The following is a 20,204-nucleotide window of genomic DNA, read 5'->3' as shown; positions in this document are numbered from 1 at the left end:
CAGACTTGATGGGCTGAATGGCCTCCTTCTGCACTGTAAATTCTATGATACTATCCCTTTATCTGATTCTGTACAATCCCTTATTCATACAGTTTCAAATGTTGAGGTTAATCAGAGTTTGAAGGTCTCTCTTGCCAGTACATTTATCTTCATTTCACATTCTTTACATACACAGCAATTAAGCTTTTACATTTTTACAGCAAATAAAATTCAAGCTTTCACTATCACTACTGATTCACAGTGGATTCATTAGTTGCAAATCGATTAAGGCTCACTAGGTATTACTGCTACTGGCTGGTAGCTAATTAATACAGTAATCTAATTCATACATTTGGTTAATGCAAGATATACTGGTTTAAAAAGACAGTTTGTGGAAGGCAATAGCTTCTTTTCTAATTTTTTTTTTCATTAAAAATTTTTTTAAAGAAAAATAAATTTAAAGTACCCAATTCAGTTTTCCCAATTAAGGGCCAATTTTAACGTGGACAATCCGCTTAGCCTGCGGGGAGAATGTGCAACTCCTCACGGACAGTGACCCAGAGCCAAGATTGAACCTGGGACCTCGGCGCCGTGAGGCAGCAGTGCTATCCACTGCGCCACCGTGCTGCCCCCCTTTTTTTTTTTTTCCAATCTTGATCAGGTTGAATAATAAGCTTATTCTTGAGTCAGACTTGGATAGAATATGATAGCCCGCTATTTATCAGAATACTTTCTTTGTATAAACAATTTCTGCTCGCTCTGCAGTTTAGAAACATTTGGGTTTGTACAATCTTAATTTATAAAACAATAATTTGGCCATTACAATATTATCTATTACATTGTTTTGCGAATTATAACTTAATCAGAGTTCATTGTTGCATAATCAACTGTTTTGTGACTGGCTTCTAACATGAAATCAATATGTGATTAACAAAGAAATGTTCCATAATCTGTGCTAGAAGCTAGATGTTACGAGTTTAAAATGACTTCCTTGACCTTGTTACTTATAGCCATGAATATGGAATTATAAAATTTAATGGATTTCCCAGTCCTACCTACAGTTTTGTACATTACAACAATGACTACACTTAGCACTACATTCATTAAGCTTCACCCGATGTCTGTGTATTTACATTGTGTATTTATTGCATGTCCTCTGTTTTCCATGTATGGAACAATCTGCTTGCACTTTACGCAGAACAATACTTTTTACTGTATCTCAGTACACGTAACAATATATTTAAATCTAAAATCTAAATCTTTTGGAGGTTCTATGATGTTACAGAAAAGGATTTTTTTTTTTTTAGATTTTCCTCAAACTTGGGATATATTACAGTTGGTCCCCTCATTAAAATGATTGATGAAGATTGAGGTTTAATTTTGAGTAATATTTTGATTCTCTCTGAAATTCTCAATGAAAATCTAAACATACTATATCCTGAATAATTTGTTTTTAAAATACAGGCAAGTTGTTGTGATCAGGAGTGCATTACCTGAAAAGGGTGCAAGAAACAGATTCAACTCTTTCTTCAAAAGGGAATTGGACAGATCCTTGAAACGAAAAGAACATTTCTGGACAATGGGATTAATTGGTTGGCTCTTTCACAGATCTGGCATTAGCACGATCGGCCGAATGGTCTCATTCTGTGTGACCTGAGCCTCGTATGCAGTTAACGTGAGTGGTAATGAGGGTAAAGAGACCTGGGTATAAATGGACCTGGGCATCCTGTCAATAAGTCACTGAAGGCTATCATGCAGGTGCAGCAAGTTATTAGGAAGGTTAATGGGATGTTGGCCTTTATCACAAGAGGATTTGAGTACAGGAGAAGTGTAGAACCTAGGTTAGACCGCAGCTAGAGTACTGTGTGCAGTTTTGCTCCCCTTACCTTAGGAAAGATAGTATTGCCACAGAGGGAGGGCAATGAAGGTTCACCAGACTTGTTCCGGGGATGGCAGGACTATCCTATGAAGAGAGATTGGGGAAACTGGATGTGCAGTCTCCAGAATCTTGAAGAATGAGAGGTGATCTTAAAGGAATTGAAAGTCTGGAATCAAGGACCGGTCTCGGAGGAGACATTTCTTTACTCAAGAGGGCTGTGGAAGTGCAGTCATTGAGTGTGTTTAAAGTAGAGACTGACAGCTTTCTAAATACCAATAACACAAAGGGATGTGGAGATAAAGGAATTGAAGTGGATGATGAGCCATGAATGTATTGAATGATAGAGCAGGCTTGATGGGCTGAATGGCCAACCCCTGCTATGTTCCAATGATACAAAGGTAAGCAGGAAAGTAAATTGTGAAGAGGACATAAGGTTAAAAAGGAAGATGTTAAATGAATGGAATAACACCTGCCAAATGGAGAATAACGTGGGAAAATGTTTCATTGTCCATTTTGGCCAGAAGAATAAAAAAAGCTTATTATCTAAATGGTGAGAGATTCCAGAGCTCTGAGACTCAGAGGGATCTGGGTGTCCAAGAGCATGAATCACAAAAGGCGAGTATACAGGTGCAGCAAGTAATTAGGAAAGCTAATAGAATTATTGTTTGTGAGGGGAATTGAATACAAAAGTAGGGAGGTTATGCTTCAGTTATACAGGTCATCGGTGAGACCACATCTGGAGCACTGTGTATAGTATCGCTCTCATTAAAGGAATGATGTAAATGTGTTGGAAGCAGTTCAGAGAAGGTTTACTGGACTCATACCTGGAATTGGAGGCTGGTCTTATGAGGAATGATTGGACAGGCTGGGCTTGTGTCCGATGGAGTTTAGGTGACTTGATTGAACCGTATAAGATCCTGAGGTGCCTCGACAGGGTGGATGTGGAAAGGATGTTCCCTCTTGTGGGAGGATCTAGAAATTGGAGTCACTTTAAAAGTAACAAGTTGCCCATTTGAGGCAGAGGCTTGGGAGTCTTTGGAACTCTCTTTCTCAAAGGGCAGTGGAAACAAAGTCTGAATATTTTGAAGGCACAGCTGGATAGATTCTTGATAAGCAAGGGGGTGAAAGGTTATCAGAGGGGTCGGCGGGAATGTGAAGCTGAGGTTACAATCAGATCAGCTCTTAACTTATTCAATGGTGGAGCAGGCTCGAGGGGCCGAGTGGCCTACTCCTGTTCCTAATTCGTATGTTATCACATCCTTTATAATAGATTGTAGCATTTTCCATCCTGCTGATGTCAGGTTAATGGGTCTGTGGTTCTTTGTTTTCTCTCTCTCTCCTTAAATAGTGGGGTTACATTTACCACCTTCCAATCGGCAGGAACCATTCCAGAATCTATAGAATTTTGAAAGATGATCACCAATGTATCCACTATCTCTACAGCCACCTCTTTCAACACTCTGGGATGTGGATCATCAGCTTTTGGGGGTTTATTAACTTTCAACCACTGGGTTACGGGGTTAGGGTGGAGGTGTGGGCTTAAGTAGGGTGCTCTTTCCAAGGGCCGGTGCAGACTCAATGGGCCGAATGGCCTCCTTCTGCACTATAAATTCTATGAGAATTTCTCCAGTGCTACTTTTTCAGTTCCTCGTGCTCACTAGTCCCTTGGTCTCTGGTGTTTTGGGGACAATTTCAATATCTTGCTCTGTGAAGACAGACACACATTGTTTAGTTTCTCTGCCATTTCCTTATCCACCATTATAAACTCTCCTGTCTCTGCCTGGAATGGACCCACATTGGTCTTTGCTAATCTTTTCCTTTTCGCATTCCTAAAGTTGCTTTTCTAGTCGGTTTTTATGTTTCTCCCCAGTTTGCTCTGATATTCTATTTTCTCTTTATCAGTTTCTTGGTCCTCCTTTGCTGAATTCTAAAACAAGTTCCCAATCCTCAGGCCCGCTACTATTTTGGCCACTTTGAGTCTCTTCCTTTGATCTAATGGAATCTTTAACTTTTCTTGTTAGTCAGGGTCGCATAACTGTTCCTTTTGGAATTTTTGTTCCTTAAAACAAGCTATATTTAATGTCAACAGGTAATAATTCCTTAAATGCTGGCAATTTCCTGTCCACCATCGTGCCTTTTATTGTAATTTTCCAGTTTCCCACAGACAACTTGCCCCTTAGCTTGGCAGTTTTCTTCTGTGAGAAACACCCGAATAAATTAAACAAAGGACCATGTAATCACCATTGTCCATCTCTATGGCAACGAGCATAATTTAGGGGGTTCCAAAATGAAATGTGAAGTAAATATATTCTTACTTTCAAACATCCTTTCACTCGGTGATCCTTGTGAAATTTGAAAACAAGTATTCACAACAAGGCTCAAAGAGCATCAGCCCACTGACGGTCTGGAATGCACTGCCTTTTCCTTCGATCTAATGGAACCGTTAACTTTTCTTGTTAGCCATGGTTCCATCACTTCTGTTGGATTTTTGTTCCTTAAAGAAATCTATATTTATTGTATAGATGTGATATGAAAGTCTCCAAAATCCCAGAGGGCCATAGGTTGTTCTCCGCTTTGACAGAGAGAGCTGACTGGTGGTGATTTAACCTGAGGGTCAATGCACCTCAGGTGATGGGCAATGTTGAGAAGCTAGACCCTTCACGGATAACCTCAGCCGGCACTGGAGATGAAGTTGTGCTGTTGGCCCCTTCGCATCATGAACCAGCCATCCAGCCAACTGAGTTAACTGACCCACTGGTAGATATATAATACTTCCTTGAATATTAGCTATTGCCTGTGTCCCATCATACCATTTAATGTGGTTTCCCAGTCCACCTCAAACAACATGTCCCGCATACCCTGATAGTTTTCTTCTGCGAGAAACACCCAGATAAATTAAACAAAAGAACCATATACCACCATAGCCCATCTTCATGACAATGTGGCATGCTTTGGGAGGTTCCAAACAGAAATGCAAATTAAGTACCTTCTGACTTCCAAATATCCTTTCAATCTGTTCTTTGTGAAATTTAGCCAGGTATTCACAACAAGGCTCAAAGAGCATCAACCCACTGGAAATAAAGTTATTAGTCCAGATACTCAAGCAGAAAGAAACTCTCCAACCATCGCTATTGACAATATGGCAGAATTAACGAAATGCCATCCTTGATGCAATTGAGAGCAGGATTAACAACAGCAGAATACAATTCCTGTAATCACTTGTGGACTTGTTGGTGCCTCCGCAGGTGGGATGGATCACTGAATGCCTTGTCACAGTGAGAGCAGGTAAATGGCCTCGCCCCGGTGTGAACTCGTAGGTGTGTCTGCAGGGACGATGAATCACTGAATCCCTTCCCACACTGAGAGCAGATGAATGGCCTCTCCCCGGTGTGAACTCGCTGATGTGTCCACAGGGTGGATGAATCAATGAACCCCTTCCCACACTGAGAGCAGGTAAATGGCCTCTCCCCAGTGTGAACTCGCTGGTGTACCTGCAGGTTGGATACGTGAGTGAATCCTTTCCCACACTAAGGGCAGATGAATGGCTTTTCCCCTGTATGAGCTCGATGATGTGTTCGCAGGGTGGATGAATCACTGAACCCCTTCCCACACTGGGAGCAGATGAAAGGCTTCTCCCCAGTGTGAATTCGTTGATGTACCCGTAAGTTGGATAAGTGAGAGAATGCCTTCGCACACTGAGAGCAGGTAAATGGCCTCTCCTGTGTGTGTACTCGCTGGTGTGACTGCAGGTGCGATAACTGAGTGAATCGCTTCCCACACTTAGAGCAGCTGAATGGCCTCTCCCCAGTGTGACTGCGTCGATGAGCTTCCAACTCCGATGGGGCTTTGTATCCCTTCCCACAGTCTCCACATTTCCATGGTTTCCCCATGGTTTGTGTCTCGTTCACACAGAGAAAAAGGGTAGGGTCTCTCCCCGCTGTGAATGGTGTGATGTGTTTTCAGGCTGTGTAACTGGTTAAAGCTCTTTCCACAGTCAGTGCTCTGGAACACTCACTCAGGTGTATGTGTCTCGGTGCTTTTCCAGTCACACTGAGGTTTGAAATATTTTGAAGCCGACAGATCAGGCAAAGATTTCTCCTTCCACATACAAAGGCTGATAATATTCAGGTCCCAAGGAATTGAGAGACTCTGTCAGATGTAGAGATTTGGTTTGAGATTTTTGTTTGTATTTCCTCCCCTTCCAATGTCCTGTAAAAACAAATTACAAAAGACATCTGTCAGTACAGGACAGAAACTCTGAACAGACAATTCTACTTTCACTGGAACATTCTTTCCTCATCTGTTCCCAAATACCATCTCCGTCCCACACACTCTCTCTCCATTCTCACTCTGCTGTATCTAATATTCACCCTCCCAATTCTCCTTATGGTGCTGATTCAGGCTGATTGACATATCCAGAGTTGCCACTTCCTCTCCAGGAAACTGGGACCATAAAAAGTAGCAGCTGCAGCGAGCCATTTGGCCCATCAAGCTAGCTCAAACATTTATGAGATCATTGGCCTAACTACCTCAGCACCATCTTCCCCCACTATCCCCCATATTCCTTTATATATTCAACATCTAGAAACCTATCAATTTCTTGAAAATAGTTGACGACTGAGGATCAATAGCTCTCCAGAGAGAGAATTCCAAAGCTTCACCACATCCTCGAATGAGGAAATCCCTCCTCACTTCAGCACTCTCTCCATTTTCCTACCTGTTCCCCACAACTTTTGACTCCCTCGTCAATCAGAAATCTGTCAAACAAATCGTTGAAAATATTCAATGACCCCCAGACTCCAGTGGTCCCTTTGGAAGAGAAATCCAGAGACTATCAACCCTCTGAGGGAAGAGATGACTGGAATATATAATGTAGCTACAGTACAACATAGCAAGACTAGAAATAATAATAAACATACTTTATTACTGAACCATAAATAAGATATCTAATCTGTACCATGAAACAACACGAGACATATCTCTGTCCGATATTAATTTACTGTCCCTTAAATGTCAGCCAACTCCTGGGGAAACCAGCCCTTTAATTGTGATCATTAGGGAAGAGACCATCCTTTTAGCCAGACAAATAAATGTGTCAAGCTGAGGGAGCAAAGGATGTCAATGTGTTTAAGAGAGAGAGAGACCTGGACCAAGCTTTCCAGAGTCTGCACCCTCCCTGATTCACTTCCTTTCCCTTCAGTTGCTGCAAGTGACGCATTGAAGGTGAGAATGAGAAAATAAATGGAAAGGGGGAGAAAAGAAAGTGTTTTACTCACAGATGTTAGAGACCGGAGGCGGTTTCAGTCTGTGTGAAGCTCAATGGACATTCACACAAAGCCCGCGCAGGAAGGTCAGTGAGGGGCCTCTACCCCGCACATGCGCAGCTTCCCCTCACATTTGAACATGCGCAGTCCCGGGGAGAAAGGGAGGGCACGGGGATGCTCGCCCTGGCCGGAGCAGCCGGTTGCCTGGAAACCATCTCGTGGAGTTGCAGGGGGAGGGGCTCCCGTATCCGCGCGCCGGGCCTGCGCACTGGAACCCCGGGACGTCACTGCGGAGCAGAGTGATTCCTATTGGCTCGTTCAGGCAGGGTTCCATTTTAACGTCACGTCACAACACAGAAGTTGGAGGAAAGCTTCCCCCTCTGGGCAACATCTGGGAGGAAATCCATATTTCCCCCTTTCCATTTATTTTCTCAGTCTGGGGGAACATTGGTGACTTACAACAACTGAAGAAAAGGAAGTAAATCCAGTCTGTATGTTACACACATTTTCAGTCCAGTTATGTAGGCATATATCTGTCTGGCAAGCCAACATGAAGATTTTCAGATCTCTGTGTCCAAGACAGGGAGCAGTGAGCATGGATCTGTCAATCAGCCTGAATCAGCACCTTCAGGAGAATTGGGAGGGTGAATATTAGATACAGCAGAGTGAGAATGGAGGGAGAGTGCGTGAGATGAAGATTTACAGCATTTGGAGAAAGAGAGGAAAGAATGTCCAATAGAAATTAGAATTGTCCGTTCTGAATTTCTACCCGGTACCGATATTGATAACTTTTTAAAACTCAGTTCCATTGTATTTAAAGGTACAGGTTTCTCTTTGGCTCTGAGTGACCGATATAACAATTGGTTGGGGCCCATTTCCCTGTCAGTCCTCCAGCTCCTTCCTGTCTCTCTATTAAGTACGAAGTCTTACAACACCAGGTTAAAGTCCAACAGGTTTGTTTCGATGTCACTAGCTTTCGGAGCGCTGCTCCTTCCTCAGGTGAAGGAGCAGCGCTCCGAAAGCTAGTGACATCGAAACAAACCTGTTGGACTTTAACCTGGTGTTGTAAGACTTCGTACTGTGCTCACCCCAGTCCAACGCCAGCATCTCCACATCATGGCTCTCTCTATTAATGCAAAGCAGTTTCCCAACCGGGGTGCAGGCCCCATTATTCTCAGTTAAATTCAGCCCTCAACTCCGTTGCCTGGTTGTCATTGACACGAGCAATAGAGAGACAGAAATGTGCCCGAGAGGTGGCATGGTGGCGCAGTGGTTAACACTGCTGCCTCATGGCACCAAGGCCCCAGGTTCAATACTGCCCCAAGTCGCTGCTCATGTGGAGTTTGCACATTCTCCCCGTATCTGCGTCGGTCTCACCCCCACAACTCAAAGATGTGCCGGCTACGTGGATTGGACATGCTAAATTGACCCTTAATTGAAAAAACAATTGTGTATTCTAAATTTATTTAAAAGAAAGAAAGGTTCCCAAGGCTCACATGGGAAGTCAAAACTTGTGGCTCAAAACCGACACTTCTACATTTGTCAGTCAAATCCATGTTCATAGATTATCCTAGTATTTACAGTGCAGAAGGAGGCCATTCGGCCCATTGAGTCTGCACCAGCTCTTGGAAAGCGCACCCTACCCAAGGTCAACACCTCCACCCTATCCCCATAACCCAGTAACTCCATCCAACACTAAGGGCAATTTTGGACACTGAGGGCAATTTATCATGGCCAATCCGCCTAACCTGCACATCTTTGGACTGGGAGGAAACCGGAGCACCCGGAGGAAACCCACGCACACACGGGGAGGATGTGCAGACTCCGCACAGACAGGTTATTTATACCTGGGGTTTATTACTAGATTTAAGCACTGGAGACAAAGGGTAGGGGATTTAAAGGGTAACTTTCACTTTCTAACTTTGTATTGTCTATAGTGTCAGTCGTGGCTCAATGGGCAGCTCTCTCACCTCGGAGTCAGAAGGTTGTGGGTTCAAATCTCAGTGTAGAGGCCTGAGAGCAATATTCATCCCAGCAATGAGGGAGTGCTGCACTGTCAGAACATCCTTCTTTCAAATAAGATGTTAAACTGAGGCCCTGTCTGCCCCTCTCAGGTGAATGTAGAAGTTCCCACAGTCACTATTTTGAAGAAGAGCAGGGGAGTTATCCCCAGTCTCCTGGTCAATATTTATCCCTCAATCAACATCCCGAGAAACAAATCATCTGCTCATTATCACACCGCTGTGTGTGGGATCTTGCTGTGTGTAAATTAGCTGCTGCATTTCCTACATTACAACAGTGACTACACTTCATTGGGTGCACAGCACTTTGGGACATCCTGTGGTTGTGAAAGGTGCTATAGAAATGAAAGTTTTTAAATTGAAGATTTGTGTTATCTAGAATTTAATTGATTTCAACCACCCCCAACTTACCATTTAATAAATTCACTTTGGTTCTGGTTATCATCAACTGCTAGGGGGGAGGAGGGGGGAGGGATGGGAGGGAGTGAGGTGGGGAGGGGAGGGAGTGAGGTTGGGAGGTTGGTTCGGGTGTTGGGGGTGGGGTGGGTCTGGGGGTTTTGTGTTGGGTTTATTTTGTAATGTTCTGTGCTGTAATCGTTAAAATGCTAAAATCTGAATAAAAATACTTTTTTTAAAAATCTATCCACTACTCCAATAATGGCCGGGACTGAAACACTGGAGGTCGACACAAACAGCAGCCCGTCATCTGCACGCAGAGTGATCTTGTGCTGCCTCACCCCACCCTCCAGTCCTGATATCAGAGACTCCGATGAAATATCCTCCGGCAAGGGCTCAGTGGACAACGCAAACAACAAGGAGACAGAGGGCAACCCTGTCTAGTCCCTCTCCCAAGCTCTTAAACCATTGGTGAGCACCGAATGTAAAATGAAAGGTTTCCACCTCCGGGTGAGCCCCTCTACCGACCCCCACAAAGTGAACGTGACCTTCTCCAGCCGCAGGCATTCTGCCAGGTCGCTCACCCACATTCCCTCTTCCGGCCGCTCCGAGTCCCGCCAGCACAACAAAATCCGTCTCCGGGCTATCAAGGAGGCAGAGGCCAAAACATCTGCCTCTCTCCCCACCTGGAGTCCCGCATCCTCCGACACACCGAATATCGCCACCTCCGGACCCAGGGCCACCCCCACACCCATAACATCCGAGAACCCCTGCCCGAACCCCTCAGTCTCAGACACGCCCAGAACATGTGAACGTGATTCACGGGCCCTCCGCACACGGTCACACCACCTTCCACCCCCGCAAAGAACCGGCTCATCCTCACCACCATCATGTGGGCCCTATGCACTACCTTAAACTGGATGAGGCTCAACCTCGCACACGGCGAGGACGCATTCACTTTCCGCACGGCCTCGGCCCATGTCCCGGCTGCACCTCCCCTCCCAACCCCTCCCATTTGCTCTTAATCTCCTCCCCCGGGGCACCCACCCTCTCCATCAATTCCCTGTAGATATCCGACACCGTCCCCTCCCCTATATCATCCTCTGAACTTGTCCTGCAACACCGGAGGCGGCAGCCCCGGGAAGAACGGCACCTCTCTCCTCAAGAAATCTCTCACCTGCAGGAACCTAAAGCCGTTCCCTTTTGGCAACTCTCACAATTCCTCCAACTCCTCCAGTCTCGCAAATTTCCCCCCTGTGAACAAGTCTCTAAAGTTCTCTCTCCCACCTGCCGCCACCCTCGGAACCTCGTATCCAGCCCCGCCAGCACAAAGCTGTGGTTGTCAGGTATCGGTGCCCACACCGACATGTCCTCCAGCCCGAAATGCTGCCAGCACTGACCCCACACCCAAAATGCTGAAACCACCACCGGGCTCACGGAGTTCCTGACCGGGGAGAACAGAAAAGGTGCCAACAACTGTGCCCTCAAACCCGTGCCCCTACACGATGCTACCTCCACCCACCCACACACCGATCTCTCCTCCATCACCCATTTCCTCACCATCGCAATGTTCGCCACCCAATAATAATTTGTCAAATTCAGCAACACCCCGCCCCCTCCCATCCTATCTCCAGGAACACCTGCTTCACCCACGGGGCCCATACACATACTCACAGACCTCCTTCAGCCCCAAACCCTCACCCCCTCCACCTTGGGGAACTCCAACCCATCCAGGAACCGTCTCGACCTCTCCTTCCTGGTTGGGGCTTAATCACGTACAGCCTCCTATAGAAGGCCTCAAATGCCCCATTCACCACCTCCAGATGCCCCTCTCGTTCCTCACTGTACCAATCTCCCTCGCCACTGCCTGCTTCTTCAGCTGATGGCCCAGCATCCTGCTCGCCTTTTCCCCACTCATACACTGCCCCTCTGGCCCTCCGCAACTGCCCCGTGGACACCAACCAAAACTCCATCTGGAGCCTCTGTCTCTCCTTTAACAACCTCTCCTCCAGTGCCACCGAGTCCCTCTGATCCACCCTCAGAATATCCCCTACCAGCCTCGCCCTCTCCTCACGCTCCACCCTCTCTCTATGCACATCGATTGAAATAAATTCCCCCCTAATTACTGCCTTAAGTGCCTCCCACAGCGTGGTGGCTGTGACCTCCCCCGTGTCGTTGAACTCCACATAGCCCCGTGTGGAAGCCGTCACTCGCTCACACACTCCCTCATTCGCCAACAGCCCCACATCTAACCTCTACTGCGGCCATTGGGCCTCCCCCTTCACCACCCACAAATCCACCCAGTGCGGCGCGTGGCCGGAAACCACAATCACCGAGTAGTCCGAGTCGGCCACCCCGGCCCACAGCACCTTGTCCATAACAAAACTGTCGATCCGGGAATACACCCGGAGCATACGGGAGAAATACGAAAACTCCTTCTCCCTCGGCCTCCCAAACCTCAGTGGGTCCGCCCCCTGAGGTGCTTCATGACCCTCCTCCCCCCTCCGACTTAAAACTCGACCGATCCAAACTCGGATCCAGGATCGTATCAACATTACCCTCCATAATCATCCGGTGCATTGTCCAGGTCTGGGATCTTCCCTAACACCCGCCTCATAAAGTCGACCTCGTCCCAATTCTGGACATAAATCAGGAATACCGGCATCCCCCCCAACTTCCCACTGACGGTCACGCACCTACCCCTCGACTCGGCCAAGATGCTCCCCACCTCAAAAGCCACTGTCATATTAACCAACACCACCACCGCCTCATCGTCATGTCGAACCCCGAGTGGAGCCCTGCCCCACCATCCCCTTCCTCAGCCTCGTCTGATCCCCCAACTTCAGGATCGTCTCCTGCAAGAACACCACGTCCGCCTTCAGGCTCCTCCAATGCGCAAAAACATGTGACCGTTTAACCGGCCCATTCAACCCTCACACGTTCCACCTGACCAGCCTGGTCGGGGCGGGGGGGGCGGGGGCGGCGGCAGGGTTCCCTTGCCGATCAGCCAGATCCCATTTTAAGCCAGCCCCCAACCCGGGTCACCAGACCCGCCTTCCGAAATCTGCCGCCATCTCTCCCTTCCCAACTGCGCCACACCAACCGCAGTCAATTCAGAAACCCTCTTTCCCCCCCCCACCCCCATCACCCAAACAAAAAAACAACCCAATCACCCCCACCTCCCCCCACCACCCCTTCCTCCTGCCAACCGCCCACTTCACTCCCGTTAACTAGCCCGCCCAGCTAGCATGGTGGCCCCCGGCCAAGGCCGCTGACTTCCCTCCGCCCTTACAGTCCACCCCTCCCCCATCCTCTCAGCCTCAAACAAAGAGAAACAAAAGGCACGCTCACCATCACTGCTCCCCCATCGAAACCTGCGAGGTGGTCGAGGGTTATGGGGAAAAGGCAGGAAAATGGAGAGAAAGCTGAGATGAGGGATTTCTTCACTCGAGGATGTGGTGAAACTTTGGAATTCTCTCCCCCAGAGACCGTGGAGCCTCAGTCATCAAGTATTTTCAAGACAGACACTGATCGGTTTCTCGATATTGAAGAGATCGAGGGAACTGGGGAATAGTTTGGGAAAATGGTGCTGAGGTAGATCAGCCAATGATCTCATTGAATGGTTGAGCAGGCTCGATGGGCCGAATGGCCTACTGCAGCTCCTATTTCTTATGATCTCTGTGTCCAGGACAGGAAGCAGTGAGCATGGATCTGTCAGTCAGCCTGAATCAGCACCTTCAGGAGAATTGGGAGGGTGAATATTAGATACAGCCGAGTGAGAATGGAGGGAGAGTGTGTGGGGCGGAGATTTACAGCTTTTGGGGAATGAGAGAGGAAAGAATGTTCCAAAGAAATTAAAATAATCTGTTCTAAATTTCTATCCTGTACTGATTGTGATGTCTTTTGTAAACTCCTTTTACAGGATGTTAAAAGGATAGGATTTACAGACAGAAATCTCAAACATCACGTCTAGATCTGACAGTCACTCGGTTCATCAACCATTAAATTTGGAAGGAGAAATGTTTGCCCGACCTGTTGATTTCAAAAGATTTTAAACATCAGTGCGACTGGAAAAACACCGAGACACACACACCCGACTGAGAGTGTTCCAGAGCACTGACTGTGGAAAGAGCTTTAACCAGTTACACAGCCTGAAAACACATCGCACCATTTACAGCGGGGAGAGACTGTACACGTGTTGTGTGTGTGGACGAGGTTTCAACTGACTGTTGGACCTGGAGAGACACGAGGAGACCCAAAACATGGACAAACCGTGGAAATGTGGGGATTGTGGGAAGGGATACAGTTTCCCATCAGAGCTGGAATCTCATCGACGCAGTCACACTGGGGAGAGGCCGTTCACCTGCTCTCAGTGTGAGAAGGGATTCACTCAGTTATCCCACCTACAGACACACCTGCGAGTTCATACTGGGGAGAAGCCATTCATCTGCTCTCTGTGTGGGAGGGGATTCACTCAGTTATCCCACCTACAGACACACCAGCGGGTTCACACTGGGGAGAAGCCATTCACCTGCCTTCAGTGTGGGAACGAATTCGGACATTCATCCACCCTGTGGAAACATCAGCGAGTTCACACTGGGGAGAAGCTATTCATTTGCTCTCAGTGTGGGATGGGATTTATTCAGTTATCCACACTGCGGATACACCAGCGAATTCACACTGGAGAGAAGCCATTCACCTGCTCTCAGTGTGGGAAAGGATTCAGACATTCATCCAGCCTGCGGAGACACCAACAAATTCACAGTGGGGAGAGGCCATTCATCTGCCCTCAGTGTGGGAAGGGATTCAGACATTCATCCAGCCTGCAGAAACATCAGCGAGTTCACACTGGGGAGAGGCCGTTCACCTGCACCGTGTATGGGAAGGGATTCACTCGGTCAACAGACCTGCGGAGACACCAGCGGGTTCACAAGTGATGACAGGGGTTGGATTCTGCTGTTATTGCTGCTGTTAATCACATCCAGGACTGAACCATGTTCATTCTGACAGTGGGTAAGTTTGTGAATAGGAGCTTAAATGTAATTTTAGTGGAGTCTTGTTATTCCCAAATTGATGTTTTATTGTTGCTAAATCCCTCCTCCCTTCAGTGGCAGCAGCCGAATATTCGGCGATTGTCATCTCTGACCACGCCCCTCATTTTGTTGATTTTGGCCCTTCCCAATGCCCACCTTGGAGACTCGACACCACGCTGAGGTCTGATGACAAATGTTGTGAGTGGTTGTCTGCGGCCAAAGCTCAACAAATCAGAGTCAATATCTCCTTCCACACTCTGGGAGGCCCTAAAGATGTAATCATGGGGGAAATGATCTCACATAAATCTCACACCATGAAAACAGAGATTGGAGTGACAAAGACTGGTGGACTCCATTTTGGAAGTTGACCACCAATATTTACTTGTCCCAACACCGGAGCGACTGACGTACAGGACGAAATTACAGCTCCAATTTGAACTGATACCTATGGATAAGGCTGTGGGTCAGTTACGGTGTTCCAGGGACACCTTGCACAAACATGGGGAGAAGGCTGATCACCTTCGGAATAAGGAAGGTAACCTGGATCAGCTCCTCTCCAGGTTAATGTAGCTTTCGGTTCATATCACCGTGAGCTGTATGAGTCGGAGCCTCCAAACACATCAGGTATGATTTTTTTTTGGATGGTTTACATTTCCCGACCGGAGAGGGAGGCAGGAGATGGGAATTGGATTCCCCCCTGTGCCGGGCAGGAATATTGATGTGTATTGGGCAGCTGCAATCTGGCAAAGCCCCAGGTCCGGACAGCTTCCCAGCTGAATTTTAGAAATGTTCTCGGAGCAGCTCATACCTTTGTTAATGGACATGTTTAACCACTCGCTGTGCAGGGGGTCACTACCCCTGACCCTCACTCGAGCCTCAATTTCTTTGCTCCTCAAGGGGGACAAGGACCCAGTAGAAGGTGGGCCGTACCGACCCATTTCACTTCTGAACACCGATGTTAAGCTGTTGGCTGAGGGCGTCGTTCCAGCTGGAGCCGTGTCTCCCAGTTATCGTGCCTGAAGATTGGACAGGCTTTGTGAAGGGATGGCCGTTGTCGGCCAATGCTCAACGCCTCTTAAACATTGTCCTCTCCCCCTCCACTGCTCTGGAGCCTGAGGTCATGGTGTCTTTGGATGCTGAAAAACATTTGATAGGCTGGAATGGAACTAATTATTTGAGATTTTGGGGAGATTTGCAATCGGTCCTACATTTGCCTCCTGGATTTGTCTGCTGTATAATGCCCCCGAGGCCAATATTCATACAGATTTTAAAAACAAATAAATTCAGAGTACACAATTTTTTTTTCAGTTAAGGGGCAATTTAGCATCGCTAACCCACTTACACTGCACACCTTTGGCTTGTGGGGGTGAGACCCACGCAGACACGGGGAGAATGTGCAATTTCCACACAGACAGTGACCCAGGGCCGGGATCGAACCTGGGTCCTCGTCGACTGGTGTGTAAGGGAACCCTTGGGTGGAACTGAATGTAGAATGGGATTAGAACTTAAATAGGTGTTAGGTTAGTAGCATGAACTTTATTCATTTTGTTTAATTTCCATTAAAGTTTGTTTTGCTAAAAGGAATGTAATCCTGTGTTACGGTTCTTTTAGTTAATTACTGAGTGTTTGGATTTCTCTTTAAATATTAACAGTCCCGACCGGGATCGTAACAGCCTGGGAGAGCATATTTCTTTTTTTTTTTTTAATACTTTATTGAAAATTTTTGGTCAACCATCACAGTACTTTGTGTGTCCTTTACACAATAATATAACCGTATAAATAACAATGACCTGTTTTATAAACAAAGAATAAATAGTATATAACAAAAACGAAAACTAAAACTAAATGGCAACTGCCTTGTCTCAGATAAACACTCTCCAAAAATATGGTTTAACAGTCCAATATACAATTATTTATAGCAACGACCTATACATATTATACATATATATTAACAACCCTGAGAGTCCTTCTGGTTCCTCCCCCCCTCCCCCCCCCCCTCCCCCCCCTCCCCCCCTGGGCTGCTGCTGCTACCTTCTTCTTTTCCATTCCCTCTATCTTTCTGTGAGGTATTCGACGAACGGTTGCCACCGCCTGGTGAACCCTTGAGCCGATCCCCTTAGGACGAACTTAATCCGTTCCAGCTTTATAAACCCTGCCATGTCATTTATCCAGGTCTCCACACCCGGGGGCCTGGCTTCCTTCCACATCAACAGTATCCTGCGCCGGGCTACTAGGGACGCAAAGGCCAAAACATCGGCCTCTCTCGCCTCCTGCACTCCCGGCTCTTGTGCAACCCCAAATATAGCCAACCCCCAGCTTGGTTCGACCTGGACCCCCACTACTTTCGAAAGCACCTTTGTCACCCCCCACCCAGAACCCCTGTAGTGCCGGACATGACCAGAACATGTGGGTGTGATTCGCTGGGCTTCTCGAGCATCTCGCACACCTATCCTCTACCCCAAAAAATTTACTGAGCCGTGCTCCAGTCATATGCGCCCTGTGTAACACCTTAAATTGAATCAGGCTTAGCCTGGCACACGAGGACGATGAGTTTACCCTACTTAGGGCATCCGCCCACAGCCCCTCCTCAATCTCCTCCCCCAGCTCTTCTTCCCATTTCCCTTTCAGCTCATCTACCATAATCTCCCCCTCGTCCCTCATTTCCCTATATATATCTGACACCTTACCGTCCCCCACCCATGTCTTTGAGATCACTCTGTCCTGCACCTCATTCGTCGGGAGCTGCGGGAATTCCCTCACCTGTTGCCTCGCAAAAGCCCTCAGTTGCATATACCGGAATGCATTCCCTTGGGGCAACCCATATTTCTCGGTCAGCGCTCCCAGACTTGCGAACTTCCCATCCACAAACAGATCTTTCAGTTGCGTTACTCCTGCTCTTTGCCATATTCCAAATCCCCCATCCATTCTCCCCGGGGCAAACCTATGGTTATTTCTTATCGGGGACCCCACCAAGGCTCCCGTCTTTCCCCTATGCCGTCTCCACTGTCCCCAAATTTTCAAAGTCGCCACCACCACCGGGCTTGTGGTGTATTTCTTCGGTGAGAACGGCAATGGGGCCGTCACCATAGCTTGTAGGCTAGTCCCCCTACAGGACGCCCTCTCCAATCTCTTCCACGCCGCTCCCTCCTCTTCTCCCATCCACTTACTCACCATTGAGATATTGGCGGCCCAGTAGTACTCACTTAGGCTCGGTAGTGCCAGCCCCCCCTATCCCTACTACGCTGTAAGAATCCCTTCCTCACTCTCGGGGTCTTCCCGGCCCACACAAAACTCATGATACTCTTTTCGATCCTTTTGAAAAAAGCCTTCGTGATCACCACCAGGAGGCACTGAAACACAAAGAGAAATCTCGGGAGGACTACCATTTTAACCGCCTGCACCCTCCCTGCCAGTGACAGGGATACCATGTCCCATCTCTTGAAGTCCTCCTCCATTTGTTCCACCAATCACGTTAGATTTAACCTATGCAATGTACCCCAATTCTTGGCTATCTGGATCCCCAAGTAACGAAAGTCCCTTGTTACCTTCCTCAGCGGAAAGTCCTCTATTTCTCTGCTCTGCTCCCCTGGATGCACCACAAACAACTCACTTTTCCCCATGTTCAGTTTATATCCTGAGAATTCTCCAAACTCCCGAAGTGTCCGCATTATCTCTGGCATCCCCTCCACCGGGTCCGCTACATATAACAACAAATCATCCGCATACAGAGATACCCGGTGTTCTTCTCCTCCTCTAAGTACTCCCCTCCACTTCTTGGAACCCCTCAATGCTATTGCCAGGGGCTCAATCGCCAGTGCAAACAATAATGGGGACAGAGGGCATCCCTGCCTTGTCCCTCTATGGAGCCGAAAGTATGCAGATCCCCGTCCATTCGTGACCACACTCGCCACTGGGGCCCTATACAACAGCTGCACCCATCCAACATATTCATCTCCAAACCCAAATCTCCTCAGCACCTCCCACAGATAATCCCACTCCACTCTATCAAATGCTTTCTCGGCATCCATCGCCACCACTATCTCCGCTTCCCCCTCTGGTGGGGGCATTATCATTACCCCTAGCAGCCTCCGTATATTCGTATTCAGCTGTCTCCCCTTCACAAACCCAGTTTGGTCCTCATGGACCACCCTCGGGACACAATCCTCTATCCTCATTGCCATTACCTTGGCCAGAATCTTAGCGTCTACATTTAGGAGGGAAATAGGTCTATAGGACCCGCATTGCAGCGGGTCCTTTTCCTTCTTTAGGAGAAGCGATATCGTTGCCTCAGACATAGTCGGGGGCAGCTGTCCCCTTTCCTTTGCCTCATTAAAGGTCCTCATCAGTAGCGGGGCGAGCAAGTCCACATATTTCCTGTAAAATTCAACTGGGAATCCATCCGGTCCCGGAGCCTTCCCCGCCTGCATGCTCCTAATTCCTTTCACTACTTCCTCTATTTCAATCTGTGCTCCCAGTCCCACCCTTTCCTGCTCCTCCACCTTGGGAAATTCCAGCCGGTCCAGAAAGCCCATCATTCTCTCCCTCCCATCCGGGGGTTGAGCTTCGTATAATTTTTTATAAAATGCCTTGAACACTCCATTCACTCTCTCCGCTCCCCGCTCCATCTCTCCTTCCTCATCCCTCACTCCCCCTATTTCCCTCGCTGCTCCCCTTTTCCTCAATTGGTGGGCCAGCAACCTGCTCGCCTTCTCCCCATATTCGTACTGTACACCCTGTGCCTTCCTCCACTGTGCCTCTGCAGTACCTGTTGTCAGCAGGTCAAATTCTACGTGTAGCCTTTGCCTTTCCCTGTACAGTCCCTCCTCCGGTGCCTCCGCATATTGCCTGTCCACCCTCAGAAGTTCTTGCAGCAACCGCTCCCGTTCCCTACTCTCCTGCTTTCCTTTATGTGCCCTTATTGATATCAGCTCCCCTCTAACCACTGCCTTCAGCGCCTCCCAGACCACTCCCACCTGGACCTCCCCATTATCATTGAGTTCCAAGTACTTTTCAATGCACCCCCTCACCCTTAGACACCCCCCCCTCATCTGCCATTATCCCATGTCCATTCTCCAGGGTGGGCGCCCTTCTGTTTCCTCCCCTATCTCCAAGTCCACCCAATGTGGAGCGTGATCCGAAATGGCTATAGCCGTATACTCCGTCCCCCTCACCTTCGGGATCAACGCCCTTCCCAAAACAAAAAGGTCTATTCGCGAATAGACTTTGTGGACATAGGAGAAAAACGAAAACCCCTTACTCCTAGGTCTGCTAAATCTCCACGGGTCTACTCCTCCCATCTGCTCCATAAAATCTTTAAGCACCTTGGCTGCTGCCGGCCTCCTTCCAGTCCTGGACTCGACCTGTCCTGCCCTGGTTCCAACACCGTATTGAAATCTCCCCCCATTACCAACTTTCCCACCTCTAGGTCCGGGATGCGTCCTAGCATATGCCTCATAAAATTGGCATCATCCCAGTTCGGGGCATATACGTTTACCAAAACCACCGTCTCCCCCTGTAGTTTGCCACTCACCATCACGTATCTGCCCCCGCTATCCGCCACTATAGTCTTTGCCTCAAACATTACCCGCTTCCCCACTAATATAGCCACCCACCTGTTTTTCGCATCTAGCCC

The 20,204-nt window shown here is 47.9% G+C and overlaps 1 pseudogene; it reads right to left on the bottom strand.

The window, feature by feature from the left end:
• Positions 1-591: 591 nt before the first annotated feature.
• On the bottom strand, positions 592-7,331 carry LOC140421959 (uncharacterized; annotated as a pseudogene).
• Positions 7,332-20,204: the final 12,873 nt, after the last annotated feature.

This window comes from Scyliorhinus torazame, chromosome 5 (genome assembly GCF_047496885.1).
Source record: "Scyliorhinus torazame isolate Kashiwa2021f chromosome 5, sScyTor2.1, whole genome shotgun sequence".
Classification (NCBI taxonomy): domain Eukaryota; kingdom Metazoa; phylum Chordata; class Chondrichthyes; order Carcharhiniformes; family Scyliorhinidae; genus Scyliorhinus; species Scyliorhinus torazame.
This window is presented reverse-complemented; position numbering and strand designations above follow the sequence as displayed.